At 41.9% G+C, this 13934-nt stretch overlaps 1 protein-coding gene across 5 annotated transcripts in view; it reads left to right on the forward strand.

Moving 5' to 3' along the window:
* Positions 1-13934, forward strand: part of LOC137423796 (SH3 and PX domain-containing protein 2A) — a 363650-nt gene that overhangs the window by 208567 nt on the left and 141149 nt on the right. The window lies entirely within an intron of this gene.

Below are 13934 nucleotides of genomic sequence, written 5' to 3' on the forward strand. Positions count from 1 at the left end.
ACCTTTCTGATATGTCTCTTCACACAATCCTCCCATCTCAAATGTGATCTCCCTCTTTTCCACCTATCTGCCGTCTTTGCCGTTCTCTCTTCCTATCCACACCGTGGCCAGCCCATCTCAGCATTTCACCAATCTCCCCGTCAAGCTCATCTTCACACCAATCTCCTCCCTCAGTTCATCCATTCTCCTTCTATCCATCCTCTTCACTCCTGCAATCCTTCTGATCCAGTTGTTCTCACAAACCTGCAGCCTCTGTTGTTGTCTCTCTGTCATCGCCACCGTTTCCAGACCGTAAAGATAGGCCGGCGTTACACGTGACATCAGCACCTTTCCTTTCAATATCTTTGGAATATTTTTTTCCTTCCATTACTCCCTCCACCCTCCTGGTTTTCCCCCCAAAAAATCACGGGGATAATGTTCCCATAACCCTAACCATTTCTCACGCATCTGATAGAATTCCCACGAGGTGTGCATTGGTGTGCATTGTATTCACCACATCGTCAGCGTTTTACTTGGCACAAACATTGAGCCTGGTGAGGTCGAGTCCCAACATTCGAAATTTAGAATTATTTTGACAGCTTTCAGCTGACTGTGCATGTGGTCACGGCCTTGGAACGAGTCACGGTCCCTTGTGGCGGAAAACGTGTCCAAGATTATTTTTGGGAACATCCACACAATGATGCATGTTCAGGAGAACCGAGGAAAGGAAATTGGTGCGGGGACTATGTGGGGTTGTAAATGATTTTAGGAAGAGGAAGAGGAGCAGAATCAATAATGGAGCTGAACAAATCCCTTATTGTTCTGTTTGCTTAAATCCCCTGCAATAGGGACAATGTTTTGCCTTTTAAAATTATGTTCATAAACATTGTAAAAGATAAAAATGTAATTTGTTAATCGTTCTTTATTTCCGTGTGCATGATGAGAGTAAAGCTTAGAATAAAGAACGAAGCGTGAAATTCGACTGTTTTGCCAAACGTCTGATGCGCTTTATTGGGGTCAAAGTTCAACAATATGTCCCAATATTTTGTGGCCCAACAAAGTTTACTCGATCTAATGAGTCAAAATGTTTTGCACACAAACCATCTGTTTCATACTCGTTTCGCATGGCTTCCATGTGTGTATATACTGTATTTGTATTAATACGTACAATGTGCATGTGATGTATTTAACAATTCCATGAGGCTCGTGACAGAGTTTGTACACGTACTGCATGTAGGCCAAGAGCTGATTAACACCAGATCGTGCAATTATTGTACACCGCTCCTTTCCTATGCCATCTCCAGGCATTGCAAATCGTCATTGCCGGGCACCGAAGGGGGCTCGGCAGTGACGCACGCTGAAAGGGAGTACTCAGTTTTCACTCTGGTTGTTTGTTTGTTTGTCCGGGCGATATCTCAGCCATCCTTTGAGCTAGGAAGCTGAAATTTTGGCACAATACTGAGCAAGTCCTTTGTCAAAAACGGTATTTTTTGTTTTTTGATTAATCAATTAATTGAGGACTTATTTAATTATTAGCGATTAATTAAGTACTTATTTAATTAATTAAATTTCCTTTCTCTCCTGACCATTAACTCAGGCACCTTTTGAGTTAGGAAGCTGATATTTGGACATGCCAATGACCAGGTGATTTGGCTGCAAAGGCTATTTTTGATTTAATAATTAATTAATCAATTAATCGATTAATTATTGAATTATTCGATTAATGACCAAAAAAATTTTTTTTTTAAAGTTACAGATTCTGATGAAATATACATATATATAAATAACCACCTTTAGAGGCCATTTTTCCCCGCGAAGCGGGGGTTGGCCTTTTTCGGGAACCATGGTTGTTGTTGTTTTTTGGTCCCCTTTTTGAAGCAATGTTTTACGGCCGGATGCCCTTCCTGACGCCAACCCTTTTTGCCGCCTTTAACGACAAACAGGGAATTACCAGTGAACTGGTACTCAATTAGCCGACCTCGGAAGGATGACAGGCTGAGTCAACCCCCCTGGCGTTAATTCAGCGATCGACCAGGATTCGAACCCAGGATCCTAGTATCCTAAGCCGGCACCCTAGCCGCTAGCCCAACACCAGGGTTGGGTTTATGTGTTTATGTTTATGTGTGATGAAATGGTGGTGGTTTATGTGTTCTCTGACCGAATTTATTAATAATTTTATTTTTTTATGATTATTATTTGTTTATTTTCATTATTAATCATTTATTTATTTTCTTTCTCATTTGGCCAATATCTCAGGCACCTTTTGAGCTGGGAAGCTAATATTTGGACATGACATTGACCAAGTGATGTGGCTATCAAGGATATTTTTGATTTATTGATTAATCATTTATTGATTAATTGATTAATTGATTGATTAATCAATTAATTATTTAATTTTTTTATTATTGACTTATTTAATTAAATTTCTAAAAGATACATCTTCGGATGAAGCACTTGTGGTTTAGTTATGCTATTAGCCAATTGATTAAGAAAATATTTTGTGATAATCTTTTATTGATTTTAATTATACAATTAATCAAGCAATTAGCATACACCTCTCCCTCCCAATGCAGCCTCTATGAGGTGTACTGCGGTATTGCCGGGTGCCAGAGGCGCCCCGGCAATGCCGCGCTGTAGGATATTTAATTATTTGGCAAGGGGGCGGTGTACTTTCAATGTATCTGTACTTGTGTAAATATTTATTTCTTTATTTTCCGGCCATGTACTTTTTGATGAATGTGCCGCATTCCACGCATTTTTAAAATTTCCCAATTAACCTGGGCAGACGAAGCGGAAAGTGGGGTTAAGCAATTGGGTAATGTCTGTCCGTCCATCTCTCTTTTCAGTTTGTGATCGAGGAACAACTTATTTAAATCAAATGTTATATTTTGAAAAAAATCGGAGCATGAAAATTAAGACAAGTTTGTCGTTTTACCGTACTTTGACTTTGAATTTGTCCCGATCGTTCATGCACACAGACGAGTGAGATAATATTTTCACTCTTTCTGCCTTTCCTGGCAGTCAAACAAAATTGAAAATCATTCCAAACAGGAAACTTACTGTTTTTAGGATGTCATAAAGGACACATAAAACAGGTGCGCATAACTAATGTAACATTAGATAGGGTGATGTAATAGACACTGGGAAAAAACAGTAGGAAACCACAGAATATATTAATTTAACACTCCTTTGAAAAATTTTAAACCTTTATTTAAATTCAATTACATACAGTGCCGACAAAAGAAGTCTACACCCCCTTTCAAAATTTTCACCTTTCACCTTTTACCTTGTGGCCTGGAATTAAATTGCATTAAACCAGTTTTTGTTTTTCCACCTTCATAAACACATCATAACCCACAACTTCCAAGTGAAAAACGAATTCTATAAATGTCAAAAAAAAATAATTGAAAATACAAAACTGGAATATCTTGTATCTTGGTTGGATAAGTGTCCACCCCACTTACAAAAGCAATTGTAAATTAGCTCAGGTGTGACCAGACACCATCAAAATCACACACCAAGTTAATTGGCTTCTATCTGTGTTAAGCTGTAGTGATTCTGATTATTTCAGAATAAAATCAGCTGTTCCTGTAGTTTTCCTCTGCTGGGTAGTGCATTTCACAGGAAAGACTCAACCATGAGCACCAAGGAGCTTTAAAAGAACTCCGGGATAAAGTTGTGGAAAAGCACAGATCAAGATTTTGGGTATAATAATATTTCAAAGGCCTTGAATATCCCTTGTAGCACAGTCAAGACTATCATTAAGAAGTGGAAGGCGTATGGTACCACCAAGACCCTGCCCTGATCAGGTCGTCCCTCCAAACTGGATGACCAAGCAAGGAGGAGACTGGTCAGAGAGGCCACCAAGAGGCCAATGGCAACATTGAAAGAGCTACAGGCCTTTATGGCAAAGACTGGCATGCGACACTGTGTATGTGACAACAATATCCCAAGCACTCCCCAAGTCTGGCCTGTACGGTAGGGTGGCCTGAAGGAAGCCATTACTCAAAAAAGCCCACCTTGAGTCCCGTTTGAGGTATGCAAAAATATCACTCCGGAGATTCTGAAGCCATGTGGCAAAACGTTTTGTGATCTGATGAAACCAAGATGGAACTTTTTGGCCTAAATGCAAAATGTTACATTTGGCGCAAATACTACACAGCACATCACCCAAAGAACACCATCCCTACCATGAAGCATGGTCGTGGCAGCATCATGTTATGGAGATGTCTCCCATCAGCAGGGACTGGGGCACTTGTCAGGATAGAAGGGAAAATGGATGGAGCAAAATACAGAAAAATCTTAGAGAAAAACCTGTCCCGTCCAAATTTCAGCTTTTTCAGAGGGGAAGTTCACCTTTCACCATGACAATGACCCAAAGCACACAGCCAAAGCTGCACTGGAGTGGCTGAGGAACAAAAATGTAAATGTCCTCGAGTGGCCCAGTCAGAGCCCCGACATAAATCCAATCGAAAATCTGCGACATGACTTGAATATTGCTGTTCATCAACGATCCACATGCAACTTGACGGAGCTTGAACAGTTTACAGACTGATAAGCAAATATTGCCCAATCAAGGTGTTGTAAAACAATACTCAGACCTCTTTCAAGTAGTGAGGTTTTATTGAACTATATATCTACTCATCCTACAACACAAAATAATGCGCAACCATTAACACTACAAAGGAAGCATGCCTTACGGCAGCTCGGCAAAGACTGTGGGCTGCCTGAACGGACAGCTGTCGAGGTCATCGACGATCTCATGCGGGATGCTTTCATAACGGGACTCCAGTCACCGGCAATCCGTCAGCGCTTGCTGGAGACAGAGATTACATCTTTACAAGTCGTGTATGACTAAGCCCGGGTACTCCAACTAGCCCAGGTTAGATCCGAGGCCTATGGGGAGGCCCGGGTACTCCAACTAGCCCAGGTTAGATCCGAGGCCTATGGGGAGGCCATACCTGATGGCTAGTGCAGCCCGATATTCTCTTGGCACTAGAGTAACAGAATGCCACGAGATCGAGCGCCGAACAGTCCGGACTTATATAAGCTCCCTCAAAGTCGGCCCTCCGACCGAACCTTCTCTTCAAGCTCGAGCCATTACATCATATTTCACCACACAAGGTGTGCAAAATTGGTAGAGACCTATCCCAACAGACTCCCAGTTGTAATTGCTGTCAAAGGTGCTTCCACCAAGTATTAACTCAGGGTGCTGGACACTTATCCAACCGAGATAATGTAGTTTTGTATTTTTAATGAATTTTCTGCAATTTGTCGAATTTGTTTTTCACTTGGAAGTTGTGGGTTATGTGTAAATAAAGGTGGCAATAAAAAAAAATCTAATTTAATGTCATTTAATTCCAGGCTATAAGGCAACAAAAGAGGAAATTTTTGAAAGGGGGTGCAGACTTTCTATTGTGTGTGTGTGTGTGTGTGTGTGTGTGTGTGTGTGTGTGTGTGTGTGTGTGTGTGTGTGTGTGTGTGTGTGTGTGTGTGTGTGTGTGTGTGTGTGTGTGTGTGTATATATGTTTGTTTGTTTGTATATATACTTACATATAATTATATTAAATTATATGTATAATTATTGCAGAAGCTCAGCATTCCAATATAACTCTTATCGCTGTTGGGGTTCGTGTGGAGTTGGATGGCTTCAGGACTTCTACTATCACCATCACAGCAGACATGTCGTGAAATGACGATTGTCCTCACAACCATACACACCTGACTACCACTATCGAACTTCAACGATTGATGCAACCGAGACAAAGGCATGAACTACACCTTACTTACCTAAGCGAATACAAACAACGAGGCATCGTACCTAAGGGCCTCCTCATTAAAAAACGATCTTGCTTCGCAGATGAAACCCATAATGACGTCATCACTGCACGTTGGAATCTACTACTATGAAACACTTCTCAACAACTACTGGCGATTGTAATATAACACAAGTAGAAATAAAATTAATCAAACTGAATGAGAACATCAGCCAAAAGAAAGAAGCTGTGGAAAAATGTGAATCCTGGACAATACCACCACATAATGTGTTCATTCAATGATAAGCTAATGGATGTTCATCGCTCCATTGATAAGAAAAACCACCTTTAGAGGCCATTTTTCCCCTCAAGCGGGGGTTGGCCTTTTTCGGGGACCGTGGTTGTTGTTTTTTTTTTGGGTCCCCTTTTTGAAGCAATGTTTTACGGCCGGATGCCCTTTCTGCCGCCAACCCTTTTTGTCGCCTTTTTACGACAAACAGGGAATTACCAGTGAACTGGTACTCAATTAGCCGACCTCGGAAGGATGACAGGCTGAGTCAACCCCCCTGGCGTTAAATTCAGCGATCGACCGGGATTCGAACCCAGGATCCTAGGATCCTAAGCCGGCGCCCTAACCGCTAGCCCAACACCAGGCTTAACATCGCTCCATTGATAGAGTTGAGGAAAGGAAATGTGATGAAATATTGTGCAAAGATATGAAACCATTCCAAGAGAATACACCCAGTGGTAACTTCAACCACTTCCGATCAACTTGAGCATGAACACAAAAATGGACATTACGGAAAAAAAAACACAACAGGAACCGCCGATGTCATTACACACAAAACCGTTCCTCCATGGAAACAGACACAGCTAAGGTTGAAAATGGTCAAACCAACAATAACAGAACCTCTACTACAACGAAACTTGAGGATCTCCCCAAACCTGGGATCATCAATCTCTCCAATTATTCCCTCAATGAGCCTGAACATCAGCTTGCTCTCTAAGGGTCTAAAATTTTGCCCAAGCGCTCCACAAATAGACCAATCACAACTGAAAGAAGATTTAAAAGATTTCTGTCAGCGAATGACGTTAAACGCACACGTTGCTAAAGTACACCCAGCACCACCAGCACCACAGCAAGCAACACCGACAGACGCACGTACAATCGCATACACCGATACCAATACACCACATCACCTTACCCAAACCAAAAAGCACCTGGACACCACGTGTTGACAATCCATATCTACCACTCCACAATCTCCAACATAATAAAGACTTGGTGATAAAGCCTGCAGATAACGTTTCTGCCGTTGTCTTTATGGCGACTACCAATTACATTGCAGAAGGTAATCGCCAACTACATAGTGATACCTGCAAAGAGCTCCCACCCTTCTACATCTCGAAGCGATTGAAAAGGTAGTAGATTCTATTCAGGTAGATGAAACCATCAAATCTTGCTTGGATCCTGAAGATCCTCGTTGTCCTTACCTTTATTACTCCCGCCAGGGAGTAATGCATTCACTCGTGTGTGTGTGTGTGTGTGTGTGTGTGTGTGTGTGTGTGTGTGTGTGTGTGTGTGTGTGTGTGTGTGTGTGTGTGTGTGTGTGTGTGTGCGCGCGCGCGTGTTTTCTTGTGTGTTCTTGTGTGTTCTTGTGTTTGTGAACAAGATATCTGGAAAAGTTCTGAACGGATTTGGATGAAAGTTGGTGGGATGATTGCCCTTGGGATAAGGAAGAATTGATTAGTTTTTGGTGAAGCTCAGGATATTATTCCGGATCCAGGAATTTTTTGAAGGATTTTTTACCATTGGAAGACGAGGCTCATTTTTTTTAAACATTATCTTCTATATATTATATATTTAAAATTGTGATATGAAAATAGTTTTCGTATTTGTTGTAAATGTCGTTTAAACTCGTGGTTATGCGTTAGAGCGGTGTATTTTGTTAACAGTGTCGTCTTCAAGGTTCTTTTTTTTCCTAATAAAGACATATTCTGTCATTTTTAAACCACCAAAGTGTGTATTAGGTTTCCCCGTTTCATAAAATGTATCGTTTGATACGTATAATGCTTTAAAAAAAATATTTGCTTTTTTTTTTTTTACCTCAGAAGAGATATCAACATTTACCTCAGCGAATGTCAATCGCGGTGTCAGTATTTAATGAACTTATAAAGACTTAGTTGAGTTCTAGGTGTGACAAGCATGTGCACGGGATTCTTCCCAGAAGAATGAGTGGTCGCATTAGCTTGTACGACTTAAAATGAGCGAGTTTTGTTTTGACGTTTGGGCCAGTTTTACATGTTGTATCCCTCAGGAATGAAACGAACGTTTTTCCTGGCTTACAATTTTATTTGAAGTCACACATGCCTCAAAATACACTCACTTATATAGAATTGAACGCTGAATCCGAAAATGTAAGTGAAATTGCCTTGTTTTGTTTTAACATTATCTTCTATATATTCTAAATATACATGTCATTTACAATATACACTAAATATACATTTCACAGTCATGTGAAAAAGTAAGTACACCCCATGTAAAGTTTTGACTTTTTCAACATACAGCTATTTCATCTTCATTTCAACAATATTGATAGATAAAGGTGATATAATATAACAAATATCATGAAACATTTACATTTTGTAGTCCATTGTATAATTTAAATAAACATAAATGCAAATTTCGCATGTGGAAAAAGTAAGTACACCCTTGGCTCTAATAGGTGGTATTGCCCCCTTTAGCAGAAACAACCTCAAGTAGGCGTTTCTTATAACTGTCTACCAGTCTCTGACATCGACTGGGAGAAATTTTTGCCCACTCCTCCATGCAGAATTCTTTCAGCTGTGCGATGTTTGATGGGTTTCTTGCATGCACAGCTCGTTTCAAATCCCCCCACAACATCTCGATGGGATTTAGATCTGGGCTTTGACTTGGCCATTCTAGAACCCTCTATTTCTTTCTTTTCAGCCATTCCTTGGTGGATTTAATGGCATGTTTAGGGTCATTGTCATGTTGCAAGGTCTACCTTCGGTTTAGCTTCAACTCTCCAACAGATGGCTTCACATTATCCTCAAGCACCCTATGGTGCAATGAAGAATTCATAGTGGATTCTATGATGGTGAGCTGGCCAGGCCCTGATGCAGCAAAGCTGCCCCAAACCATAATATTTCCACCACCATGCTTTACAGTTGGTATCCGGTTCTTGTGGTCAAATGCTGTCTTTGGTTTTCGCCAAACATGTCTTCTGGTACTGTGGCCAAATAGCTCTACCTTTGACTCATCTGTCCAGAGCACATTGTTCCAGATGTGCTGGTCTTTGCCTCGGTGTTCATTGGCAAACTTTAGTCTTGCTCTGATGTTCTTTCTGGACAGCAAAGGGTTCCTCCTGGCACACCTCCCATGTAGATCAAATTTGTGCAGCCTCTTTCTAATGGTAGACTCGTGCACTTTGCCATCAACAGTGGCAAGAGCTACCTATAGGTCCCATGATGACATTCTGGGCTTCTTATAGACTTCTTTCGGCATCTTGCGGTCTGCTTTCGGGCTGAACTTTCCTGGGGCGGCCTGGCCTGAACAAGTTGGCAGTTGTTTGGAATCTTCTCCACTTGTATATGATCCTCCGGACAGTCGAATGATTGATATCAAATTGTTTGGAGATCTTTTTAAATCCCTTCCCAGACTTGTAGGCATCTATAACCTTCTTTCTGAAGGCCTCAGGGAGCTCTTTTGATCTCGGCATTGTGACGCCGCACACTTCAACAACAAAGAGCAAACCAAACTAAATGTCTGAGGTTTAAATAAGACAGGTTCCTCCAAGATCATCTCTAACGATGTTTTAATCATTTGCACCTGAGCTGGTGCACCTGATTCTAATTTTAGGTATTTGAAGTAGTGATAAATGTCGGGGTGTACTTACTTTTTCCACATGTGAAATTTGCATTTATGTTTATTTAAATTATACAATGGACTACAAAATGTAAATGTTTCATGATATTTGTTATATTATATCACCTTTATCTTTCAATATTGTTGAAATGAAGATCAAATAGCTGTATGTTGAAATATGTTGAAAAAGTCAAAATTTTACATTGGGTGTAGTACTTACTTTTTCATGTGACTGTATAGTGTATATCTGTGCAGTGTCTGTCTTGTGTTGTCTTGTCTTGTGTTGTCACTGAACTACTCCCTCAAACTTTTGTGAAATCGTACTATTCCAACTTGACCCACGGCGGGAGTATGCGCTCTACTGAGTGGCGTTCTAGTTTTCTTCCTATAATACACAAGGTAAACAATCCCGGTAGACCAATTGTATCTGGCTGCGCATGTCCAACTCTTCTGATATCAAAATGTGTTGATTGTTATTTACATCCTCTCGTAATGAATCTCCCCTCGTACCTTAAGGACCCAACCAGTTTTCTCACTCACATCCAGGGATTGAACAGAACATACTCACATTTTAACTCCCGAATAATTTTCGTCACGGGAGACGTTGCATATCTCCACTAATATCCCACATTCAGAAGGCCTGTCTGCATGCCGCAAAGCACTGGATACACGACAAGTCCTAATACCACCTACTCAAGACGTAATGCGTCTATTGGAACTGATGCTCAAATTGATTCATTTCCAATTCAAACTCAGGGCACCGCAATGGGCACCCCTGTTGTACCTTCGTACGCCAACATCTTTATGGCAATGATGGAGGCTAAAATCTATGCACAACCTCATCACGGCATCTTGGAAAAATCCTGGGTACGTTATATTGATGACATCTGGTATATCTGGTCAAAATCCCCCCCGTAGTCTCGCACTGTTCCAGAATGAATTGAATTTGATTCATCCAACTATCGAGTTTACATTCGACAGCTCACAGTCCATTGTTCACTTTCTAGACACATCACGTACACTTCAAAACAATAGACCTGAAACGGAACTTTACACCACTAGACACCAAACCAACAGACACGCACTCTTACTTTCTCTTGTCTTCATATCACTCTATACAGGACCCGTCTGTGAGCAAGGTATCTCAAAAAGTTACGGACATATGTGGACAGGTTGGGTTTGTGGCGAGGCCGGAATTATTTGATTTTGGTGAAGATCCAGATCCAGATCCGGATACTATAATGATCTCTTCAAACCATAGCGTGTTTGAGGACATGTTGCCCCCTGTTGGCTTTTCGCAAGAACGGCAGTTTGTACTCTCCCATGTGACCACACTCACGACCAATTGTTGGCCTTACCTTGTAACTTTGCTATCTGTTATGTATCTGCTGGAGAAGCGCCTCGCGATGCTCCAGGAATGGTGATTCCTGCAAGGAGAGATGATATCGGAAATCATCCATCATATCCCAGAAGCTGTGCAGAGTTGAGCTTGTGGTTAGTAATTGGATAGGACAACCTGGGTGGATATATTCAAGGCTGAGACGGCAAGATAGATTGGCGATACGTAGGGGTGCAATAAGGTGTGCAGGGGCCTCCTAATTGGTAGGTAGAGACTTGGTAGAGAGAGTGCAATGTTTACAAATTAAATTATGCCCCAAAACTCCTGTTCATTTGCACGTACTTCTGCTACTTTGCAAGACATGTGGGATACCCCTTTCCCCCCACTCTGCATAACAATTCCGCATAACAATTCAAGTGGGATACCCCCCACTTGTAAATATTCTGGTTGTAGACATAGTTGTCATCTTGACTGTCTTGTTTCTAGTCCCAGATGATTCTTCCATAAAGTAAATTGTGAATCGAATTGCCTTTCTGGTGCAGTGGAAGTCGGGGGTGATGCAACGTTAGCGCCATCCTTGCGATCGGGATGCAAATCTGGTTGTCATGACTGCGTTTTGGTTATGGACAAAGCTCCATGGGATATTTTTTAAATGATTGGCCATTGTGTACTGGAACTCGAGCCAAATCCTCTACCCTCGTCTTAAAAGGGAATGGGGTGTTTGTTTATCATTGTTGGTTATAATTTGTTACCCTCGCCAGAGGAGAGAGTATTTCATTTGAGTCCGTTTGTCTGTCTGTCTGTTTGTTTGTCCGCATAGGATAATTATTATTTTCTCTGCAACCGTTGGTCCGATTGACAGTAAATTTTCACGATAGGTGCACATCCTCCTGTAGATTTTTTAAATGATAATTATGACGTCATAGGTCAAGTGGTACGACTGCCATCTTCAAAAAACCAATAAAACTTTGCACCTCTATCTCCAAAAGCGCTGCATAGAAAAATAAAATGGGACATGGCTTATTGTAAAGAACTCTCAATGGGGAATAACATATGTTAATGATGTCATGTGTTTAGCCTGGTGTTGGCTTAGCGGTTAGGGTGCTGGCTTGGGATTCTGAGTTTGAATCCCGGTCGATCGCTGAATTAATGCCAGGGGGGTGGACCCAGCCTGTCATCCTTCCGAGGTCGGCAAATTGAGTACCAGCTTGCTGGGATGAATGATCACGGTGTGTACCCCGGTTAGAATAGGTACACCGTATCCCTGCGCATCGTAAGAGCGTGACCAAGGGTTGGCGCCAGGAAGGGCATCCGGCCATAAAAACATTGCCTCAAACAGGGAACCATGATTGTCATGGGGCCCGCAAGGCTAACCCCCGCTCTAGCGGGGAAAATGTGCTTAAAATGATCATTCATTCATTCAATGTCATAGGTTCCTCCATTATGACGTCATAATTCGTCAAGTACAGAACTTCATAGATCAAGATGCAAATTATTGAGCGTCGCCTAGGGATAAATCGGCAGTGAAAAAAAAAGATGACGTCATCGGTCACGTGGTTTGGCCGCCATATTTGTTTTAACGCAAAAGCCTTAAAAACCACTAAAACATGTCCTGGCGAGGGTCTGCAATCTCTGCTCTTTCTTGTTTTATATGTAGAAGATAAACCAATGAATGGATGAGGTGTTTTTTGGGTAGGTAGATGTTAGACAGCCATGATGAGCCAAACAGCCTTCTTCATACCATGTTGTCGCAAGCAGCTTATAAGGGAAATGAAATCACATTTTGGACTTGGGTTAAGCATGCAGTTTGAAGCATTGAGGTAGAAACGAGCAACTTGATCACAGTGAATGAAACGATTGCAGTTTAAGCAACCACGTGTTCTTTACTCAAACACTCATTGTCATGGATTGCTGCTCCTCACGTGGTAACGCTCTCATTTGTTTTGGCATTAACCTATGTAGGTAGGACTTGCAAAAACGTATTGGTTAATTCAAGAGAATTCCACAATGTTTGTAATAAGCCTTATTTTATCCAACTGTTATGGTTTTGTTATTTGAACATTGACAAATGTCCGGCTTGCTGGATAGCCTAGGCCCTCGAGTCGTCAGCTATAAACTCTCACCCTGGTGTTTCTCAGACAGGGTGGAGGGAGGTATCGATGTGTACGTCGTCATCCATCGGACGGATGTTGGGATCGAGGAACCGTCTGTCAGCACTGGTCATTGGTGGGCGTTAACGACCACACGGTGTCCTTCGCGAAGAGTAGGCGAGATATCGCTGGCACCATTAATAAATTCCAAATTGCAGCTCTAACCTACATGGAGCGCTGCATCAGAGGTACAACCACCCAACCAGCAACAACGCAAACTCGCAGCCACTTGCTGTACACAAAGTGACGACGAATCAGCAAACGTCCAAGAAAAGCCATTTTCGTGTCGACTGCTCAGTTGTGAACTCAACAATAAGTCACCAATGGATGGGGTAGAACGGCAGCATCAATAACGTACAGTCATTATTCCCAACTTTGATCAGTCTTTGATCGGACATATTGCTCCTGGGATTCTGGCACATGAAGTTGTCTGGCGCCAGAGGGCGCCCTTTGTTGGTGGAGCCCTTCCAGCAGAGAATGTGAGTAATGTTCATGGATGCAACAAAGGGCCAAAGATTGAGTCAGTCCAGCCTGGTATTTTCCCCAGGACGATTCCTTTGAACAGTTTTACAAATTACAAAAAGCCAATTCATTTGTGGCCTCCATCATATGGTGTGGTGTTAGTGTTGGATTGGCTTAGCCAGCCTGGTGTTGGCTTAGCGGTTAGGGTGCTGGCTTGGGATCCGAGGATCCTGGGTTTGAATCCCGGTCTATCACTGAATAACACCAGGGGGGTTGACTCAGCCTGTCATCCTTCCGGGGTCGGCAAATTGAGTACCAGTTCACTGGTAATTCCCTGTGTGTCGTAAGAGGTGACTAAC

Source organism: Myxine glutinosa, chromosome 3, assembly GCF_964187855.1.
Source record: "Myxine glutinosa chromosome 3, kmMyxGlut1.1, whole genome shotgun sequence".
Classification (NCBI taxonomy): Eukaryota; Metazoa; Chordata; class Myxini; order Myxiniformes; family Myxinidae; genus Myxine; species Myxine glutinosa.